Below are 23,763 nucleotides of genomic sequence, written 5' to 3' on the forward strand. Positions count from 1 at the left end.
GATGTATGAGGCGTGTCAGAGATGGACACCACTGTAAAATGTAGCCTGTTTTTTAAAATAATGCAACATAGTGCTGTATATAACTTGAGTACCAGACAGGAAAACATTGGAGTACCTGCCTAAAATCCACAAATTTTTATCACACGTACGTATGAGGCGTGTCACAGATATACCACACTGTAAAATATGGGTTTTTTTTGTTTGGTGAATGCAAAAGAGTGCTGGATATAACGAGAGTGACAGACTACCCAAAAAAGGGAATTTAGGCCTAAAATGCCTCAATTTTTTGCACACGGATGTATGAGGTGTGTCACAGTTAGACCCCACTGTAAAATGTGGCTTGTTTTTGAAATAATGCAACATAGTGCTGTATATAAGTACTGTGACACCCAGGACAAAAAAGGAAAACTGCCGTAAACTGGCAAAACTTAGAGTACGCAAAGATATGAGCTTGCACGGAGATTCCACATCGAAAAATGTGTGACCTGTTTTTTTTTTTTTGGAAATGCTGCTGTATTTAAGTACAGCGACACCCACGACAAAAAAAGAAAACTGCCGTATATTGGCCAAACTTTGAGCACACACAGATATGAGCTGACACGGAGATACCACTATGACAAATGTGTTTTTTTGGTTCTTTTTTGGCTAAATAGTTCTGTATATAAGTACAGTTTTACCCAGGACAAAAAAAGAAAAACTGTAAACTGGCCAAATTTTGAGCACACACAGATATGAGCTAACCACGGAGATACCACACCGAAAAATTTGTGGCCTGTATTTTTTTTATTTTTTGGCTAAATACTGCTGTATTTAAGTACAGTGAGAGCCAGGACAAAAAAAACCACCGTAAACTGGTCAAATGTTGAGCACGCACACTTATGAGCTGGTATGGAGATACCACTACGACAAATGTGTTTTTTTGTTTCATTTTTTGGCAAAATAGTGCTGTATATAAGTACAGTTTCACCCAAGACAAAAAAAGAAAACCGCCGTAAACTGGCCAAACTTTGAGCTCGCACAGATATGAGCTGGCACGGAGATACCACACTAAAAAATGTGTGGCCTGTATTCCAATTACATCTGGGGCTAGCTATACACGGCCAATATATCCTACAGGTAGCAGCAGCACCAGAACACAGGAAGGGAATGGACCCTCTTGATGTATGTGGAGCGCCCCGCGGGGCCTGGGGGTACTCGATACCAGGCCCGTCAACTTCCATTGGGGACGGTGTCATGGCGGCGGTGACCCGGTCCGTGGCCCAGAGGCGTCCAGTAATAAAATAGGGGAAAGTTGTGTGGTATTTATGTGATAAAAATAAAGATAATGTTTATACAGTAGATGGTGAAATACCTGACGCTACCTGTGGTATTCTAGTCAGAGGTGACCAGCGCTGCGGTGTTGCTTCTCTGGGATGGATGTTGGGCGCAGCTATGATGTTGTAGCCCTCCACAGGTAGGGCTGTAGTCCCACTGCAAAGATGCTAAATAAATAGTAAAAATGGCTGTAAATGTTGGGGTGCAGATAAATGAGAGAAAGACACAGAGAGGTGCAGTTTCTTTACCTTTTACTGGTAATAGGTTGCAGTCCGGAGTACCACATACAGGTGATAGAATGAGTCTGACTCGCCTGGAGGCATTCAGGGGATCCACCTTGCCAGGTGGGGATTTAGGACCTTCCCTTCTGCTCTTTGTGTGTGGGTCTCCGCTGTATATAACTATGCTGCGACCCTCTATTCATGATGATTTCACTAACCTGTGCGGCTGTCACGTGTGCCTATTCCACGGGTACCGTTCTCTTCACCGTCGGCCCCGGGCTCCTTATCCGCTGACGTCCCCTCAGGTGTTTAATGTGCACAGGAATTTACAATCCGCTGTACTTTCAGATTCGGCTATCAGGGCGTACAGCTCCTGTCAGCCTAGGACTTTGATGTCCCTTTTCTCTTTATTAGCGCTTCACTCAGGGGTCTGCTATATGCAGTATTTTACCTTCCCTAGAGTCTCTCAGTCTCTGCTCTTGTCCTTTCCCTCTTCACAGATCAGATCTGCCTATCGAGCTCCTCTCAGATCAGCTACCTGTCTTCATCTGACAGGATCTTCCAGAAAGATCTCTTTACCTCACCTCCTCACGTTTAACTGTCATTTCTCCTCACAGCTGCTTTGTTTCCATGACAACCTCAGTTGATTTCTAGCTGACTCACCAACCCCCCCTGCTGGCAAGAATTTATAAGGCATCTCCCTTTTTTGACCTGCAGCAGGAAATTGTGATTTTTAATCTATGCTGCCTGACATGGGGGTCCTGTTGTGAACTCATTTTCTGGTCTACCAGTTGTGAGTTCTCCTTCCGGGCTCCCTCTGGTGGTAACAGGAGGTAGAGAGGTTGATTTAATTAGTAGAGATCTGCCACCTGATGACGAGGATAACAATTGGATCTCTGAAATCTCAGACTGGATTTAAGACAGCCGACGCCCTATTCTGGTGCTGGTGATTCCTTCTGGCTTTCCAGGTCTTGGTTTTCAGCTCTGTTCCAGTCATCTCAAGCTAAGTGTTTTTGCTAATGTTCACACTTGATTTTGTTGGTCTATTCAGTTTTTTGTCCTCTTTTTTGCTCTGTCTCAGAATATTTCAGAGTGCTGATATAGTGGGAGAAGTCTACTGACTTCAGGGTTAATTTTGTTATCAGAAGTGTTGGACATTATTTTTGTAGGGTTTTTGGGCAGATTGCAGACAGTGTATTTCCTTTCCTGTCCTTTCTAGTTAGTTTGGGCCCCATCATTTGCTCAGCCTATTTTCCTGCCTGTGTTTGTATTTTCATCTTGTTTCACCGTCAATACATGTGTGGGGGCTGTCTATTCCTTTGGGGTCTGCTCTGGGGCAGTTAGTTTTCCCCTTTTCTTGCTTTAGGCTTATTTAGTCCTCCGGCTGTGACGAGGCGTCTAGATTCATCGTAGGAATGCTCCACGGCTGCTGCTAGTTGTGTGGTTAGGATCAGGGGTCTGCAATCTGCATAGTTACCAACCTCTCTGGTTTTCTGTGACTTAGCTTGTTTAGTTTTCCTCCTCAGTGACCCATTCATAACAGGGTCCCTTTCTGCCTCCAAGCATGACTTTACCCAATAGAGGGAGGTAATGTCACTGTGACAAGCGGACTCTGGGGTGTCACATTCCCCCCAGTTAAGTTCAGTACTCCTGGACTGAGGAAAACATAACAAGAATTGTTAACAACAATTAATGAAAATTTACAAAGTCTTAAAATTGTAAAAATTATCAAAAACCATACAAGAAAAAGAAAACAATAGAGCTGTTACTGCAGCGACCAGTCCTTACGCTGCTGTCCAGGAATTGTCTTTGTGCTTGTACCTGGAGTTTGGTTGGTGGGAACCGCTTTAACCCACTTTGTGTGTCGTCTCTGGGCGTGGCTACAGGGCACTCTCTAGATGGGCCTGTTTTTCGGCCATGCCGGCGGTTTATTTCAAAGGCCTTTTTGGAGTAACAATTTACAAATACAGTTCTGACCACACATAGTCCTGTGGCTCAATTGTCCTTTAACTTGTTATTGTGAATACTTTAAAAAAGGTTCTTACAGTAAGTCTCTGTAGGCTCTCATGCTTAACGGTTACTACTATACATTCTTATTACTTTATTTACATTACGTAATCTTTGTAACGGGCAGGGATCTGACATCTAGTACTACGAGTGGATCTACGCAGTATAGGTATTTCTGATGACCTGACCTGTTCTCTGATGTCTACTGTTGGTGCATTAATCACTACGCTATAAGTAGACTTGTGTAAGATAGGTATTCTAGACTGCCTTCTCCTAATCCTAGACTCACCATGAGATTGTCAGATTCGCTGTTAGCAGGGGACAGATTTCCGAATTCCACTGCAGATGTTGTATCTGTTACTGGAGCCATTTCATTTAGAGTCTCTTCTTCATGTGGTGCAGTAGGCTGATGAAAGGTTAGTACTGGTACTACTATTGCCTGATTTACTTGTGTCCACGTCCGAGGAAATTCTCCAAGTATAGTTTGAATACTTTTCTTCCACCTCTACTATGGGTTGTGGAGTGTCTTGGACTTCTTTCTTTTCCTTCAGTTGATGAGGGCACATCTTTAGATGCTCTCTTGAGACTGCTTCGAAGGTTTCTCCTCCATCTTTGCTGATGATACATACTTTGATGTTATTAAAATCTGAAGGTATCACAGTGTATGGCTCTGCTTCCCACTGGTCATCTAGTTTGTGAACACGTCTCTTTCTTTTAAGTACTTGTTCTCCTGGTGTCAAGGGAACTGCAGGGGCCTGTTGGTTGTAATTCCTTTCCTGCCTCTGTCTTGCTTGGGACAAACTTTTCTCCACACATTCTTGCACTTTGCGGTATTGTTGCTGCCGCTCTGTATCCCAGCATGCATCTGGTGATGTTGTCTCAGGTGTTAAGACTCCCTTGTCTAAATCAATAGGTAACTTGCCAGGTCTTGCTCTCATCAGGTAGGCTGGAGTGCAATTTGTAGAGTTTACTGGTATATGATTATATAGATCTACCAGATCTGGCAACTTCTCTGGCCACTGGTTTCATTCTTCCAGAGGTAAGGTTTTCAATAAGTCAATTACCACCTGGTTCAGGTTCATCTTCTCACACATGCCATTTGTCTGTGGATGGTATAGCGTTGTTCTGATTTTCTTGCAACCGTACATGTTACAGAACTCCTGGAACACTTCTGCCTCGAAGGCTGGACCTTGGTCGGTGAGCACTTGTTCAGGGTATCTGTGCGGTCGACAAAAGTGTTGCTGAAATGCCTTGGCTGCTGTCTTTGCTGTTTGGTCTTTAACAGGCACAACTGCCAAGAACCATGAGTAATGGTCCACAATGGTCAAAGCATAGGTGTAGCCATTCCTACTCGGAGTTAATTTCACGTAATCCAAGGCTACCAGTTCAAGCAGCTGTTTTGTGATGATCGGCTGTATTGGGGCTCTCTGGCTGCTACTGTCTTTTCTGCGCAGGTTGCATGGGCCACATTCTCGGCACCACTTCTCAATGGCACTCCTCATGCCAACCCAGTAGAACCTTTCATGAAGTAGGACCTCCAACTTCTTCCAACCGAAGTGTCCTTCTCCATTGTGGTACACCTCCAAGACCATTGGCGCATCCCTCTTCGGGACTACCACCTGCCAGACCAGTTCATCTGTCCGCGAGTTGATGTTCCTCCGACACAGTTTACCCTTGTAGATAAAAAGCTTGCCTCTTTCCTTCCATAGCTGCTGTGCTTCCTGTGGGTCATCTGGACCAGGGTGTGCATCAGCTTGTGCCAGGCACTCCTTTACTAGGCAAACAGCTGGGTCACTATCTTGTGTCTCTGCCCACTCATGATGGGGTAATGGGTTCAACGTTACCTCTCGTACGATAAAGCGCTTATTCCTTACTCCTTGAGAGCACTGGGCTGCAATTGGATGGTGGAAGGCTGGTAACTCGATTTCTTCGAGTTCTTTTGGATCTTCTCCCCCGTCTGGTGAATTGGGCATCCGGGACAACGCATCCGCATTAGCGTTCTTATGTCCTGCTCGGTACTTGATGGTGAACTCATAGTTGGACAGCCGGGCCATCCATCGCTGCTCAAGTGCCCCGAGCTTTGCCATTTCAAGGTGGGTTAGCGGATTATTGTCCGTGTAGATGGTGAACTTTGCGGAAGCCAAGTAGTGCTTGAAGCGCTCTGTTACCGCCCAGACTATGGCGAGGAACTCCAGCTTAAAGGAACTGTAGTTGTCGTGGTTCCTCTCAGTGGGACAAAGCTTCCTGCTGGCGTAGGCAATCACTCTCTCTCTGCCTTTCTGCACTTGAGACAGCACTGCTCCCAATCCCACGTTGCTGGCGTCAGTGTAAAGTACAAACGGTTGGTCATAGTCAGGGTAGGCCAGGACCTCATCTCCCGTGAGGGCCAATTTCAGCTTGGTGAAGGACTCTTCTATCCTTTTGTTCCACTCAAATGGAAGATTTTTGTTCTTGGCCTTCTTGGATTGGCCCACTAGAAGATTTTGCAGCGGTGCTGCTATCTTGGTGAAGTTCTTGATAAATCTTCGGTAGTAACCTACTAACCCAAGAAATTGCCTCACTGCATGAATAGTGCTGGGTCTTTGCCAATCCCGGATAACGGTGACTTTGTCAGGTTCAGATGCCACACCTTCCTTGCTCACCACATGGCTTAGGTACTGCACCTTGGGTTTCAAAAGGTGACATTTGGATGGTTTTATTTTCAGGCCAAAGTTTGACAGGGCTTCGAGTACCTCGGCTAGGTGCTTCAAATGGTCTTCGTAGGTTTTGGAGAAGACGATGATGTCATCCAGGTACAGCAGAACGGTTTCAAAGTTTTTATGTCCAGCATTCCATTAACCGCTGAAATGTTCCTGGTGCACTGCTGAGCCCTAACGGCATGTAGTTAAACTCGCAGAGGCCCATTGGTGTTGTAAACGCTGTCTTCTCTTTGTCTGCCTCTGCCACAGGAGCCTGCCAATACCCACTGGTGAGATCTAAGGTAGAGAAATAATTAGCAGTTCTCAGTGCAGCTAGTGATTCCTCAATTCTAGGCAATGGGTACGCGTCTTTATGTGTAATGCTGTTAATCCGCCTGTAGTCTACACACATTCTCATAGTACCGTCTTTCTTCTTAACGAGGACTAGTGGAGCTGCCTAGGGGCTACAACTATCTCTGATTACCCCAGCCTCCTTCATCTCTCTTAACATACTCTTGGCACATTGGTAGTGTGCTGGGGGTACAGGCCGGTGTCTCTCTTTAATGGGTGGATGATCTCCCGTGGGGATATGATGTTGAACCCCTTTTGCCTGCCCAAAATCTAGAGGATGCTTGCTGAAGACCCGTTCAAATTCTCGAGCCATCCGGTAAGCCCCATGCTTTTGGTGTGAAGGGGTGGAGTCAGTGCCTACGTGTAGCTGCTGACACCAATCCTCCTGCTGCCCTTCAGAGCCACTCTCTTCCACCTTGTCAGATGGAAGCAAAGGTTCTAGTGTCTCAATTGATTTGTTACTGACGGTGAACAATTTAGCAAGGGTGGCATACCGGGGTAACTGGACCTCTCTCTCCCCACAATTTAAGATGCATATTGGTACTCTCCCCTTGCGGACATCAACTACCACTCTGGCTGTCAGGATAGTGGGCCTACTATCAGAATACATGGGTTCTACCAAGGATTGGTAATCTTGACCCCTTAAGCCTTTTGCTGTCCGACACCAAATTAACATTTCACTTCTGGAAGGTACTGCAATGGGGAAAGGATCACTTACTCTGACACTGCCGACTTCTCCACCAGACAGCTCTACCTGTTGTCTCTGCATCAGGGCTCTGATCTCCTTTTGCAGGACCCGTTGCTGACTGGAGCTGGCTGTCTCGGCTACCTGTTGTAACAAAACAATAATTTATCCAAGACAATTTTCAATTACATTAGTGCCTAAAGTGATCATAGGATGGCATTCTCATTTGTCAATATCTACTATTATCAAACCTTGCTATTGCAATTCTACTCGGCCAATCTTAATGGTCACCTCTTTATATCCCATCTGAGGCAAGGGCTGACCATTGCTGGCAATAATGGCAAGGTCTTTATCTGGGCGGTGAGTAATGTCTGAATCAGCCCAGTACTGCTTAAAAAGAATATATGGTATCGTTGTCACCTGGGAACCAGTGTCCAGTAAAGCGTTCATCGGAAAACCGTCAATCACAACAGGAAAGACTGGTCGCCCTCCTACATACTTGTCTCGCCAATTTGGTGGGCCTGGTCATCTTACTCCTGAGGGTTGGCCCTTTGCCTCATGGGTTGCTTGTTTAAATTACAGGATCTGGCTAGGTATCCTGCCTTGTTGCAGCGGCGACAGATGGGCTGTCCGTCCTCGTCGTAATGATCACTGTCTCTCCCTCTGGTCGGTGGGATCCTCTTCTGCTGTCGCCACGGGACTTCTCCTGGGCTGGAGGCCAGCTGGATCTTCTTCTTTGGAATCACTTGCAGGGACTGCACAGTTTTTGTGAGTGTAGCCACACTTTTAGTTAGTTCCCTGACTTGGAGACGTAAGTCTGCAGCAGAATCATCATCTTGGGACGGCTTGTCAGTCTCAATAGGGGTCTTTTGAAAGGATGCTGTCTCCTGCTGGTATGTAATTGCAGGATGCTTAGAGGGCTCTGTGCTGCTAGGGTTCGGTTCACCCAGCACTCTGATGGCTCTATCCTTAAAGTGTGCAAAGTCAAATTCAGGATTTTGTAGGGCCATTATACGCAGCTGTGTCCTTTGGTTGTTAGACTGGAGTCCCTCTATGAACTGCTCTGTTAATAATCTATCTTCATCTTGCATGCTCTCAGGATCAACCTGCTTTACGGCCCGTAGTGCCTCCTGAAGATTAAGGGCATAGTCCCGCATACTGTCCTGCACTCTCTGTTTGCACCAAAAAAAAATCTCATTTTTATCTCTGTTGCAGTACTGGTATCAAACGTGTCTTTCAGTCTGGCCAAGATTTGTTTGATGGTTCCTTTATCAGTGTCCGGCCAGGACTTACTTCCCTCTGAGCCGCACCAGTTAACTGGCCAATGAGGATATTGACTTTTTGGCTGACAGGTGGTACACTTTGAACAAACTACATAGTCTTTCTTTAAAATCGCTCAGGGTGTGTGACTCCCCTGAGTACTGTGGTGACCAGGCCGTTCCTGGTATATATGGCATTGATAGCGGCATTATTGGGGCTGCAGCTGCGACCGCCGCTGAATCTTCACCTGCATTGAGCATTTTCTTCCTGCTTTTTCACTTGCTCACTAACGTCAGAGCACAGACAGGGGCTTTGTGTCATGCTTTATTTCTGGCTCTGTCCACAATTGCACATCCCTCTCTGCTCACACACACTGTGTGACGCAGTTATGGAGGTTATTTGAAAGCTCAGTAAAGTCTTTAGCACTCAATTTAATAAAGTCTATGGCGCACAGTACCCAGCTTTGCCAGGCTCCTTGTACCCAACTTTGCGAGGCTCACTAAATCCTGTTCGTGACGCCAGTTGGAGCGCCCCACGGGGCCTGGGGGTACTCGGTACCGGGCCCGTCGACTTCCATGGGGGACGGTGTCACGGCAGCGGCGACCCGGTCCGTGGCCCAGAGGCGTCCAGTAATAAAAATAGGGGAAAGCTGTGTGGTATTTATGTGGTAAAAATAAAGATAATGTTTTATAGATGGCGAAATACGTGACGCCACCTGTGGTATTCTAGTCAGAGGTGACCAGCGCTGCGGTGTTGCTTCTCTGGGATGGATGTTGGGCGCAGCTATGATGTTGTAGCCCTCCACAGATAGGGCTGTAGTCCCAGGGCAAAGATGTTAAATAAATAGTAAAAATGGCTGTAAATGTTGGGGTGCATATAAATGAGAGAAAGACACAGAGAGGTGCAGTTTCTTTACCTTTTACTGGTAATAGGTTGCAGTCCGGAGTACCACATACAGGTGATGGAGGCATTCAGGGGATCCACCTTGCCAGGTGGGGATTTAGGACCTAACATTCTGTGCTTTGTGTGTGGGTCTTCGCTTTATATAACTATGCTGCGACCCTCTATTCGTGATGGTTTCAATAACCTGTAGGGCTGTCACGTGAGCCTATTCCACGGGTACCATTCTCTTCACCGTCGGCCCCGGGCTCCTTATCCGCTGATGTCCCCTCAGGTGTTTAATGTGCACAGGAATTTACAATCCCCTGTACTTTCAGATTCAGCTATCAGGGCGTACAGCTCCTGTCAGCCTAGGACTTTGATGTCCCTTTTCTCTTTATTAGCGCTTCACTCAGGGGTCTGCTATATGCAGTATTTTAGCTTCCCTAGAGTCTCTCAGTCTCTGCTCTTGTCCTTTCCCTCTTCACAGATCAGCTCTGCCTATCGAGCTCCTCTCAGATCAGCTCCCTGTCTTCATCTGACAGGATCTTCCAGAAAGATCTCTTTACCTCACCTCCTCACGTTTAACTGTCATTTCTCCTCACAGCTCACAGCTGCTTCGTTTCCATGACAATCTCCTCAGCTGATTTCTAGCTGACTCACCAACCCCCTCTGCTGGCCAGAATTTATAAGGCATCTCCCTTTTCTGACCTGCAGCAGGAAATTGTGATTTTTAATCTATGCTGCCTGGCATGGGGGTCTCTTTCTGCCTCCAAGCATGACTTTAGCCATTAGAGGGAGGTAATGTCACTGGGACAACCGGACTCTGGGGTGTCACATATGCAATGATCTATATACATACTTACAGTTTCTGCAGGCTTTGCATTGATGTGTATAGAGCGACGTACACTACCCTGCCTACCTAACACTGGAACCTACAGTTAGGTCCATATATATTTGGACAGAGACAACATTTTTCTGATTTTGGTTCTAGACATTACCACAATGAATTTTAAGCACAACGATTCAGATGCAGTTGAAGTTCAGACTTTCAGCTTTCATTTGAGGGTATCCACATTAAAATTGGATGAAGGGTTTAGGAGTTTCAGCTCCTTAACATGTGCCACCCTGTTTTTAAAGGGACCAAAAGTAATTGAACAATTGACTCCAAGGCTATTTCATGGACAGGTGAGGGCAATCCCTTCGTTATGTCATTCTCAATTAAGCAGATAAAAGGCCTGGAGTTGATTTGAGGTGTGGTGCTTGCATTTGGAAGGTTTTGCTGTGAAGGAAACAAGCAGTCAAAGGAGCTCTCCATGCAGGTGAAACAAGCCATCCTTAAGCTGCAAAAACAGAAAAAACCCATCCGAGAAATTGCTACAACATTAGGAGTGGTAAAATCTACAGTTTGGTACATCCTGAGAAAGAAAGCACTGGTGAACTCATCAATGCAAAAAGACCTGGGCGCCCACGGAAGACAACAGTGGTGGATGATCGCAGAATAATCTCCATGGTGAAGAGAAACCCCTTCACAACAGCCAACCAAGTGAACAACATTCTCCAGGAGGTAGGCGTATCAATATCCAAATCTACCATAAAGAGAAGACAGCATGAAAGTAAATACAGAGGGTTCACTGCACTTTGCAAGCCACTCATAAGCATCAGGTCAGGAATAAAAAGGCTAGACTGGACTTTGCTAAAGTAACATCTAAAAAAGCCAGCACAGTTCTGGAAGGACATTCTTTGGACAGATGAAACCAAGATCAACCTCTACCAGTATGATGGAAAGAGAAAAGTACGGCGAAGGCATGGTACAGCTCATGATCCAAAGCATACCACATCATCTGTAAAACACGACGGAGGCAGTGTGATGGCTTGGGCATGCATGGCTGCCAGTGGCACTGGGTCACTAGTGTTTATTGATAATGTGACACAGGACAGAAGGTATTCAGAGCCATACTGTGTGCTCAGATCCAGCCAAATGCAGCCAAACTGATTGGTCGTGGTTTCATACTACAGATGGACAATGACCCAAAACATAAAGCCAAAGAAACCCAGGAGTTTATTAAAGCAAAGAAGTGGAATATTCTTGAATGGCCAAGTCAGTCACCTGATCTCAACCCAATTGAGCATGCATTTCACTCGTTAAAGACAAAACTTCAGACAGAAAGGTCCACAAACAAACAGCAACTGAAAACCACAGCAGTGAAGTCCTGGCAGAGCATCAAAAAGAAGGAAACACAGCATCTGTTGATGTCCATGAGTTCAAGACTTCAGGCAGTCATTGCCAGCAAAGGGTTTTCAACCAAGTGCTAGAAATGAGCATTTTATTTACAATTATTTAATCTGTCCAATTATTTTTGGTCCCTTTAAAAACAGGGTGGCACATGTAAAGGAGCTGAAACTCCTAAACCCTTCATCCTATTTTAATGTGGATACCCTCAAATGAAAGCTGAAAGTCTGAGCTTCAACTGCATCTGAATTGTTTTGTTTAAAATTCATTGTGGTAATGTCTAGAACCAAAATTAGAAAAATGTTGTCTCTGTCCAAATATATAGTGACCTAACTGTATATACTCCAGAATTAGTCTTTAGAAGGACTATTGGTTTAGCTGGATTTGAGCAGTTTAGGATGGTAGACCCCACACTAACTAATAAATCCCCAATTCTGACCCTATCTCGGCTACAGCTCTCCCTACACTATCTCAATCCGGAGCTCTTATACCCCTGATGATGCTGTGCTGCCAGCCAATCACTGCACGACCACAACAAAAATGGCTGCGGCATTTCATTGCCTGGCAAACAATCCCTGCATTGGGATTTGGTCTGTAAAGTCCACCAAAAAAGATGGGTGGATACCTGAGTTCCCACCAAGTAATCCCTGAAATGCTCGGTGCTCGCCGAATACACCAAGTACCGTGATACTCGGACGAGTAACAAGTAGTGACGAGCACGCTTGCTCATGACTAATGATGACCATGGACAAGATAAAGATCCCCAATGCACATCAGGACTACAAGATCCTAGGTACTTTCATCTGCATCACATCTATTGTGGTGTACTTAATTATTTGTACTAAATGTCCAACTGGTTGTCTGTATGTAGGGGAGACAGGGCAAAAGCTTAGAACAAGGATGAATTCTAATCACCACACAATAAGAGAAAAAAGAATGGATCTACCTGTGGCCAAACACTTTTGTATGCCAGATCACAGCACCATAGACATTAAATTACTTGCTTTGAAAGGTAATTTCAAATCTCTGAGAGACAGAAGGGTCTGGGAGTATAAACTGATGATGACCTTTGACACACCCAATTCAGGAATGAATGTGTCACATGCATTTATGTCTTTTTACATCAATTAAGAAATTTGCCCCTCAGACCTTATGGGGGCATCATGACACAGAACCAGACCCCAATCAGAGGACTATAAAACTTTCACACTCCTTATCTATGAACTGCTCTAATATTTATGGCCACAACTGCTTATGACTCTCCCATAATGATATTTCTGTTTCATGTCATGTCACTTGTCTTATCTATTGCATTATTTCTTTCTGTGCTGTGTTATGCATAAATATGTGATTCTTCAGATTTTTTATTAGTTTATACCTGATGAAGAGACCTGAGTAGTCTCAAAAGCTTGCAGTTTGTTACCATCTTTTCAGTTAGCCATTAAAAGGTATCCACCACTGACGACTCTCAATTCTAAATATTCTTCAGGCCTATTTCATGAGTTTTATTTTTTTAAAACTCTGTGAAAACATGGTTGAATAGCAATGTCTGATTTCCATTTGCTGATTTTCATAGATTTTTGATTTATTGTTATTTTGTCAGTTTCAAGTTATTTCTGGCACCATTGTGGGTTTTTCTGTCATTAAATGAGGGGTGCCAACAAATTTGGCCATGTGTGTATAAACCACCAGGTCTAGGCGTGTCAACTAGAGCCAGAAAAATGTTGCCGCTGGGTTCAAGAGTCTGAAGGATTAAGGAGGCGTCTGTAATGCCAAAAACCATACAGCAATTTCTCAGCCACTATCCTGGCTTGGGTGCTCTGCTGCTGAAAGCATGGTTCCTGTGTGCTCACTTCCACCAATCACATCTTGCAGGATCTTGCATCGCTATAGAGGTCTTTCGGGCTACTGGTTAACCGTTTGATTAGCGATGTTCCATCACTATGGAATTCCACTCTGCACATGTTGCAGCAGCTGTTGTAGCAGTGACGAGCCCTCGTGTATGTCCTTTTGCATAGCCTGGGCCAACACAGTCCAGATGTGGTGCAAATCACGCTTGAGGAGAGGGCACAGGTGAAGGACCTCTGCACCCTTCTGCACAGTTTTGAAATGGTTATGAAGATGGTTAACGCTGACCATGCAGTCATCAACATCACTATTCCGGTCATCTACATGCTGGAACACACTATGAATAGTCTACGTGAGGAGGTGATGGTCCCAAAGGAAGAGTTGGAAGCAGAGGAGGATGCGGAAGGGATAGCAATATATCAAATTTCTGGACTGTCATTGCACAGGTGGGTGCCATGGAAGGGTGGCTTACAGCAATCAAGGAGGGCTCACGGTACTATACAAACTGTTAGTGAAGATTCAGGAGCTGAGGAACAAATTGGGGGGGGCGAGGTGATGGACGTGCAACAGTCAGGAAATGAAAAGAATAATGATACGCTCTCTGTTGTCTGTGATTGGTGGGAGGGGATGGAGGAAGCAACCTTGAGTGTTACCCCGCCACCATCACAGCATGGACTTATACCTCATGAAAGCTGCTGACACATAGGCGCCTACTTGCTGCTCTATCTTCAACACAATGCCCGTATTCTTAGGGCTTGAAATAGTGCTGACTACTGGATTGCGACTCTGTTAGATCCATGGTACAAGAGTAAATTTTGCCAGATGCTCCCACCCCCAGAAAAGGGATGTGTGGATGCTGGCGTATCGAAATACGCTTGTAGAAAATTTTAAGTGTGGTTTTCCTCCAGATAGCAGTGCCCAGTTGTAGACATCCAACACTGGTAACATCACGATGTCATTACCAAGACAGCTGCAGCAGCAATTTCTGTGAGTCGTTTAACACTTTTTTAGACCAGCATGTGCACCAGCAAAACAGAGTCTGTCATGTTGTGAACAAATGAAAAGGATGGTGAAGAAGTATCTGGTGCTCAATATCAATACCATCAGAGGTAGTTTGGACACTTTTACATTTCGGTCTTCAAAAATGGAAGAGTGGCCCGAGCTCTCCTGTCATGCCTTGGAGGTTTTGTCATGTTTGGCAGCCAGCATTCTCTCAGAACGTGTCTTCAGCACTGCTGGTGGTGTCCTGATCAATAAGCCATCTGACTGTCCCCTCAAAGTGTAGACCGTCTAACTTTCATTAAAATGAACAAATCATGAATCTCCGATGAGTTTTGAACCCCAGTTACAGATTGGGCAGACTAGGCGATCGTGTAGTTTTTAGTGTCATGTATTAATCTCGAGTTATTGCAGTCTGTGCCATCTTTGTGGTGTTTTCTGTGCCTTTTGTTGCTACTGCTGCTGAAGTTGCAAACAATTTTTTGAAATGTGGAGACTCCAAGTTGGGTCTCCATCTACTGGGTTGTCTGTAGTAGAAAATATGTCAGAGGCCTAATATACTGTGGAAATTGATGCAACTTTTATGCTGTGTGACAATTACCTTTTGAAATACGGAGACTCCAAGTTGGGTTTCCATCTGGTGGGCTGCCTGTGGTGGAAGGTGTGTCAGAGGTCTATTATAATATTTATACTAATTGATGCCACATTAGCGGTGTATGACAATTATTTTTTGAAATGTGGAGATTCCAAGTTGGTTCTCTATCTGGTGGGTTGCCTGTGATGGAAGGTGTGTTAGAGGCCAATTATAATATTTCTCCACTGTGGAAATTGATGCCACTTTAGTGGTGTGTGACAATTATTTTTTTTGAAATGTGGAGACTTATAGTTGGGTCTCCATCTGGTGGGTTGCCTATAGAGGAATGGGTGTCAGAGACCTATAATAATATGAGGACTCCCATCTAAGAAGGCTTACACCACTCCCTTAACCACCAGGTTCTCATTAAAACTTGAATTCAATACTGTATATGCTGGGCCAGACCCTGATACCTCATACATGACCCATGGCTGACTGAATGTGTGCCATTATAACAGGTACTAATGTGGGTCAATTGATCAGTCAACTACCTGTGTTACTATTCTTATAGTTTACTATCAATAGTAGCCTATGAAACTGATGTTTGTGCCATCTGAGTGTGGCTGGAATAATAAATTAGAGGTGTTACGAGAGGTATGAGATCTCCCAACTAAGAAGGCTTACACCACTCCTTTCACCACCAGGTCCTCAATGAAACTTCAATTTCAAGCTGTAAATGCTGGGCCAGGCCCTGACACCTCATGCATGGTCCATGGCTGACTGATGTTGTGATATTTGCAAATTTCTACTGTAGGTCAATTGGTGCCAAATTTATGGTGTCTGCCCCTACTTTTAGCTGTTTCGGAAGCTTTTTGTCAACCCTTAAGGTTTGCATTTGGTTTTGCATCCCATTGAATCTAATGGGGTTCAGGTACAGTTTGGTGAATGGTTTGGCAAATGGAGGCATGTTCGATAAATCGGAACCAATCTGAACCTTGAAAGGTTCGCTCATCTCTACTCCGAACAAATATCTGGTGTCTGTGTTTTGCTGTGTTTGGTGAAAATGTGACCTTGCCAGTTGAAGGCTGTTTGGATTAGTAACACATCTGAGAGCAACATAATGTAAGAAAAGAGAGGCTTATTCCAATGATGTGCAGCAGTTGTGACACAATCAGAGTTCTTAGATGTAGCATGAAGCAGAGCTGAGAAAGCTTTCTGTGTACATTGTCTACTGACAGTAAGCCGCTAATCACTGCTGAGGGCCTGTTTGGTCTAGAAACTAAGTGATACATTGTTGGATTCAGGGTCTCTTTTCCTACATTATACAGCTATCAGATGAAGTAACAAAATCCTGGTGATAGATTCGCCTTAAGACATTATTTGTTCGGTTGGTTCCCTATTCACTTCTGGGCAATATAATACTTACATATTGGTATAACTTTAAAGTGAACCTATCAGAAACTTTTCACATATGGAAGTAGTGGTATTGCTGTATAGGTGCTTGTCCCTCAATAAAATCTATATTATTTTTGTACACTTACGGTGTGCCAGTGATAAAAATTTTTTTAGTGTAGAAGCCATACTCATATCTGGCTGGAAGTGCACTGGTAGAGTGCCAGTGGACGTGGAAGAAGCAGTTCAAGTTTATTGACCTGACTCCAGTTGGAGAATGCGTGGAGCATTTGATTAATTATCACCTTTTTGTTTACATTCTATGTCTGTATGGCTATATTGAATATGCTTTTAAATGCAACTTTTCTATCAGTCTTTTCCTAAATTTGCACCCAACACCAAGAAATTCCAATTCTCTTTAAGTGGTTTCCAGAACAACTCAATTGGCAGAATGATTTTATTGTGCTAATATTGATATAGATACAGTTGTGGAAAAAAGTGTTTGCCCCTTTTCTGGTTTACTATTCTTTTGAAAGTCTGTCACACTTAAATGCTTCAGATCACCAAACAAATTTAAATATTAGACAAAGATACACATGTAAACATAAAAAGCAGTTTTTAAATGACGGTCTTCACTATTACGGTGAAAAAAATTCAAACTTACAGGGACTTGTGTGAAAAAGTGATTGCCCTTAAAACCTAATAGTTGGTTGAGCCACCCTTAACAGCAACAACTGTAATCAAGTGTTTGTGATAATTGGCGATTAATTGGAGGAATTTTGGCCTACTCATCTTTGCCGAATTGTTGCAATTCAGCCATATTGGAGGGTTTCCGAGCATGAACCGCTTTTTTAAGGTCATGCCACAGCATCTCAATCAGATTAAGGTCAGGACTCTCACTAGTCCACTCCAAAGTCTTAATTTTGTTTTTCTTCAGCCATTCAGAGGTGTTGTGTTTTCGATCATTGTCCTGCTGACTAACCCAAGTGCAGTTCAGCTTGAGGTCACAAACAGATAACAGGGTATTCTCCTTCAGGATTCTTTGGTAGACAGAAGAATTCATGCATCCATTTACCACAGCAAGACTAGAAGGGACTCAAGCAGCAAAACAGGCCCAGACATCACACTACCACCACCATATTTTACTGTTGGTATGATATTCATTTTCGGAGATGCTGTGTTAGTTTTACTCCAGATATAATGGGACATACACCTTCCAAAAAGTTCAATTTTTGTCTCATCAGTCCACAAAGTATTCTCCCAAAAAGTCTTAGGGATCATCAATATGTTTTCTAGCAAAACTGAGATGACCCTTTATGTTCTTATTGCTCAACAGTGGTTTTCATCTTGGACCACTACCATTCAGGTCATTTTCGCCCAGTCTCTGTCTTATAGTGGCATCATGAACACTGACTTTAACTGAGGAAAGTGAGGCCTGAAGTTCTTTGGATGTTGTTGTGGGGTCTTTTTTGACCTCTTGGAAGAGCCGTCGTTGCACTCTTTGAGTAACTTGGGTCGGCCAGCCTCTCCTGGGAAGGTGGATCACTGTTCCATGATTTCACCATTTGTGGATAAAGGCTCTCACTGTAGTTCGCTGGAGTCACAAAGCTTGAGAAATGGCTTTATAACCTTTTCCAGACTGATAGATTTCAATTACTGCCTCTCATTTGTTCCAGAATTTCGGCATGATGTCTACTTTTTAAGGATCTTTTGGTCTACTTCACTTTTTTAGGCATATCTTTTTAAAGTAATTTCTTGACTAAGAACAAGTATGGCAGTAATCAGGTCTCCATGTGGTTAGGGAATTTAAGTACAGCTTCCCAAAGATGTGATAAACCACAGTTAATTTGTTTTATGTTTGGGGGCAATCACTTTTTCACACAGGCACCTGTAGTTTTGGATTTCTTTTCCCTTGAAAATAAAGACCTTCATTTAAAAACTGCATTTTGTCTTTAATTATGTTATCTTTGTCTAATATTTAAATTTGTTTGGCGATCTGAAACATTTAAGTGTGACAAACATGCAAAAGAAGAGGAAATCAAGAAGGGGAGAAACATTTTTTCACACAACTGTAACTATTCAGTATGTGAAGACACAAACAATTTACATGAGTTCGTGAAGTTTTTCACTATCTAAAACAGAAAAATGCATGGACTGAAATTTTACAGCATTACAATTCTCATCTATTTATAATTCCTATTTCAATCTGTAATGGCACTGCTTCTTGAGATTTAAAAACATTTCCACAGTGGTTTTAAAGGATACTGGGAAATGAGAATGTCAAAAATGATAGAGCGGAAGAAGAGGATAGTATTCAGTCAAGATTGATGCATAAGTGTACAGTTGACCTGAAAGCCTCTGATTTTGTGGGCATCATAAAAGATATTGAAGTAGGTCATTCTAAAATGCAATATACTAAACTTAATTAAGGAAGAACTGTGTACAACTTCTGCATCACAGCCTAAGAAAAATAACCATATTCTGTTTTCAGCGTATAACCATTTATATCATAGCAGAAAATATTTTCAGCAACATTATTTGCAACTTGTAAATTAAACTCAAGATGAACCACCGAGAATTACAGTTCTTTGTTCTAAGCAATTACAGTTTTGGGATCTTTTTCCTAATTAGGAAAGACACTAAATGAAGTCTCACTGTTGCAATTACTTTCTGTTTTTAGAGGCTATTGTTCTATTTTGAACATGAATTATAGCTTTAATGAACAATTTACACAATTGTTTTCACACTTTTAAACAATGTGGAAGTAGTTATGAGGGTTCACATTTATTTTATTTTTTTTTTACTTTACAATTATAGTTTAGCTAAATGTATTTTTTAGCATTGAAATGTTACTCATACTCATATATAAAATATGCCCAAAAGTTTATGAAATAGCTGATGCATACATTTGACAAGATTTTCTACCTCCTGGCCCTGTACTGCATATTTTGCCATTCAAAGGTTAAAGTAAAAAAAATCAATTGATAATTTTCAAGTATTTGTGGGGGGGGGTGACTGCTAATCGATAAATATGAATTACTGGAAAACCAGTGAACTACTCATAATATATGGCTGTGTAATCCTTTAAGATATGGAAATTTCTGGCCAGATCTGTAGTCTGTGTGTGGATGTGAGGGGTAATGTCACAATCTCCTCCCTGTTCCTGTTTGATATGTTACTTTCTGTAGGGGTTGTGCTGGGTTTGTGCTGCATCATCTGTGTTCACTTTCCTTGATTAGTCTTCTACTTTAGCATGCTAGCTCATTCACTCTGTGTCAATCGTACACTTGCTGTTGCCTGTGTAAGTCTGATCACTTTGCTCTGTGCCTGACCCAGCATGACTTTTTTCCCTTCCTGGACAGACTATTTGTTTGTGACCTGACTTCACTTTTGCCTGCTCCCTAGAAACTATATTGCCTTACTGGTTTTCCTGACCCCAGCTCGTGAATTGGATTTTGTCTCTGACTACCCCTTGCTGTACTTTGCTATTTACTGGACCTTACCTCGGATCGTTTGATTTCTCTTTACTTATCCAGTAAGTAGTAATACATTACTATCTGTTGTAGTAGTCATTAGTCTTTAGATCAGTGTCTGTTCACATTTGCCTTTATTGACTGCAGTTCTGCTGCTAATTTCATTGATGCAGGACTTGTTCTGAAGTCAGGATTAGGGACAGTTAAGCTAGAAATCCCTATTCAAATTGTGGCCATTGATAGAACACCGTTGCTCAAAAATCTGGTAGGGTTAGTGTTAAAGAAGCATCCTTTCAGCTAAATTTGTTAAAGGACACAATTCCACAAACTCTTAACTTAGAACACATTGACATTAAGGAAGCACCGCCGTAATCCTGTCATTCTTCATTTAATTTTATCTTGTATCCCAGGATGTGGCTGACAAGCTGTTATATAACCTAACTTTTTGACAATGATTGTGTATACCCCCTTATTATTCTGCCAATTGTTACGAAATTACCATTTCCTTTGATGCTGTGCTATAAAAGATCTCCCTATTGGACCAGTAAACAGGAGATTTACTTGATAGACAAGCTAATGTGTCTCTCATTTTATTTCTCCCACTCCTAGGTGCCTAGGAAAAGCTATACCTGAGGTTGGTTCAAGAGAGAACAATCCCGACTGACATTAGTTACGGTGGATTTTACACTCAAGGTGGGGTCTCGCCATATGGAATTAATCTCCTGTTATGTTTTGGACAATTTGCATGGTGGAATTGTGTTGAGTATTCCCTGCTTGTGTATGCATAATACGATTATTGACTGGAATCGGAGAGATATTGTCAAATGGGGTCCTTATTGTATTGAAAAATGTCTGAAACCTGTGCATGTTTACTCCATTAGTCTGGAGGGTCTTCTGGAATACCTGAAAGACTTCGGAGATGTTTTTTCAAAAAAAGAGTCTGAGATATTACCTCTTCACCGCCCCAATGACTGTGCTATTAAACTCATTCCTAATGCCAAATTACCCAAAGCTCATTTGTATAACTTGTCTGTCCCTGAGCGGTCAGCCATGAAAATTTACATTAGCGAAAGTTTATGAAAAGGTTATATTTGCCCTTCCTCATTGCTGATAGCTGCCACATTCTTTTTTGTTAAAAAGAAAGATGGAGGTCTCCGTCCCTGCCTCAATTTCCGAGAATTAAACAAAATAACCTTTAAAAATACTTATTCGCTTCCACTTATCCCCGATCTATATAAACAGCTTTCTGGGGCCTAATGGTTTTCCAAACTGGATCTCAGAGGAGCATATAATCTGATACGGATTTGTGAGGGTGATGAGTGGAAGACAGCATTTTTAACGTCTGAAGGTCTCTTTGAAAATCTTGTCATGCCTTTTGGTCTAACGAATGCACCCACAGATTTTCAAAATGTTATGAATTATATTTTTTCAGATTATATTTGGAGATTTATTGTTTATTTGGATGATATCCTAATTTTCTCACCTGACCTGGATTCACATTATAAACACATCCGTTTGGTTCTGCAAAGGTTGATAGATAATTGTTTATTTGCTAAGATTGAAAAATGTACCTTTTCTGTTCAAGAAATATCATTCTTGGGTTTCAATGTGTCTACCTCCATGTTTAAGATGGATCTTGGGAAAGTTCAGGCCATCACTGATTGGGTTCAACCCAGAGACCTCAAGCCTCTGCAGTGCTTTTTAGGGTTTGCTAATTATTATAGAAAATTTGTTAAGGGATTTTCTCAGATTGTCAAGTGCTGTGTATTCACTTTCTGGTCTGCCTCTGGTTGCTGGTGAGGGTAGTGGAGCTGGTTGTATTGACAGAGGAGTCGTGAGTTCTCTTTCCGGGCTCCCTCTGGTGGTTGCAGGAGGTAATGAATCTGATCTAATTAACAGAGACCTGCCATCTGATAATGAGGATGACGAATGGACATCTGGAGTCTCTAACTGGATTTAAGACAGCCGACTCCCTCTACCCCTGCTGGTGATTTTTCCTGCCTCCGGAGTTCTTAGTTTCCAGTTCAGTCCCTGCATTCTCAAGCTAAGTGTTCTTTGCTATTGCTCACATTTGATTTGGTTTTGCCTATTCAGTTTTGTGTGGTCTGCCAGCCCCGGCTGGGGTGGTGCTGAATTTCCATTCTTATGGTACTGTTTGTGCCAGTTTGCTTTTTGTCCCTTATTAGATTGGCCTTTTTTTGCTCTGTTTTCAGAATATGCCAGAGTGCTGATATAATGGGTGAAGTCTAGTGACTTCAGGGTTTTTTTTGCTATCAGAAGTGTTGGACATTTTTGCAGGGCTTTTTGGCGTGATTGCAGACAATATCTTTCCTTGCACAAACAGAAAAAAATGGGCTAAAAGAAGCCCTAGCCAGCTCACCAACCACAGCCACAGCACGGAACCTCATCTGGATCAAACGATAGTTGATAGTAGAAAAAAACATGAGAGGCATTCCAGCTGATAAAATTTCTTGCTTTATTGAAAAAATTAAAATAGTACAGCGGCTTACTCCTCAAGAATGAGTGGATGTGCTATGAGGCACTGGCATAACGCTGGATATTGCTGGGGCCATGGCTTCCTCTGAGCTGGAATCTGAAATCCGTGTTGCTCAGTTCTTAGCTCCTTCCAATACCCCTGAATGCAAGCTGTTTGTCCCTGTGTATCTCAGATTACGCCTTTGCAAGAATTCCATGATTCTTTGTTGAGTGGTCATCCTGGGGTCACTGCCACCCAAAAGGCAGTTGCTAGACTATTTTGGTGGTCCACTATGCATAATAATAAATTTTATTTCTATAGCGCCGACATATTCCGCCGCACTTTACATTTCAGAGGGGATTTGTACAGACAATAGACATTACAGCATAACAATAATCACGTAGATTATAACAAATACCAAGAGGAATGAGAGCCCTGCTCGCAATCTTACAGTCTATGAGGAAAGAGGTAGACACGAAAGGTGAGTGGTAACAGTTGCCCTGATTGTATGGACCAGCCATAATGTTAAGTGTGTAACAGTACAGACACAGAGGGCTAATGGATGCATAAAGCATGTGGGAACATGATGCGGGGAACTTGGTTATGGTAAAACTTTTGGCTGTGCCAGCCAGGGATAGATTAGGTTAATGTGTTGAGGCGATAGGCCAGTCTGAAAAAATGCATTTTCAGGGCACGCTTAAAATTGCAGGGATTGGGGACTAATCATATTGACCTGGGAAGTGCATGTGCATAAGGATATTAGAGATTTTGTGTCAGCTTGTGAAACTTGTGCACCTGCTAAAGTACAGCATTGCCGGCTAGCAGGTGAATTGGCTCCATTGCCAATTCCAGAAAGACCATGGACTCATTTGTCCATGGATTTCATTTCAGATTTACCGTTGTCTGGGGGAATGACTGCTATATGGGTGGTAGTCCATCGCTTCAGCAAACAAGCTCACTTCATCCCATTATCTTGGTTACTCAATGCTGAAACTCTCTCCAAACTGTTTATTATTCATGTGGTACATTTGCACGGGATTCCTCTAAATATTGTATCTGATAGAGGTGTACAATTCGTCTCTAGATTTTGTAGGGCTTTCTGCAAAAGATTGGGGATTGATTTGTCCTTCACCTCTGCTTATCACCCTGAAACTAATGGTCAGACAGAGATGACAAATCAGTCTTTGGAGAAAATTTGAAGATATTTTTTCACCAATCAGCAGGAGAATTTGTCATCATTCTGAGTTTGCCTTTAACAGTCAGGTTAAACAGTCCACAGGGACCATGCCATTTTTCTGTAATTATGGGTTTCATCCTCATTTTGTTGAGTTATCCAGGATAAGTTCTGGGTGTCCTGGGGTGGATGTCACTAT

The 23,763-nt window shown here is 42.9% G+C and overlaps 1 long non-coding RNA gene across 1 annotated transcript in view; it reads left to right on the forward strand.

Moving 5' to 3' along the window:
• Positions 1 to 23,763, forward strand: part of LOC141092765 (uncharacterized) — a 169,954-nt gene that overhangs the window by 124,838 nt on the left and 21,353 nt on the right. Inside the window, exons 3-4 of the long non-coding RNA XR_012232904.1 lie at positions 19,847 to 19,976; positions 20,524 to 20,607. This is a non-coding gene — a long non-coding RNA (uncharacterized lncRNA). The remainder of the gene's footprint in view (positions 1 to 19,846; positions 19,977 to 20,523; positions 20,608 to 23,763) is intronic.

This window comes from Dendrobates tinctorius, unplaced genomic scaffold, assembly GCF_039654945.1.
Source record: "Dendrobates tinctorius isolate UK_male_01 unplaced genomic scaffold, ASM3965494v1 ptg000060l, whole genome shotgun sequence".
In the NCBI taxonomy this organism is placed as follows: domain Eukaryota; kingdom Metazoa; phylum Chordata; class Amphibia; order Anura; family Dendrobatidae; genus Dendrobates; species Dendrobates tinctorius.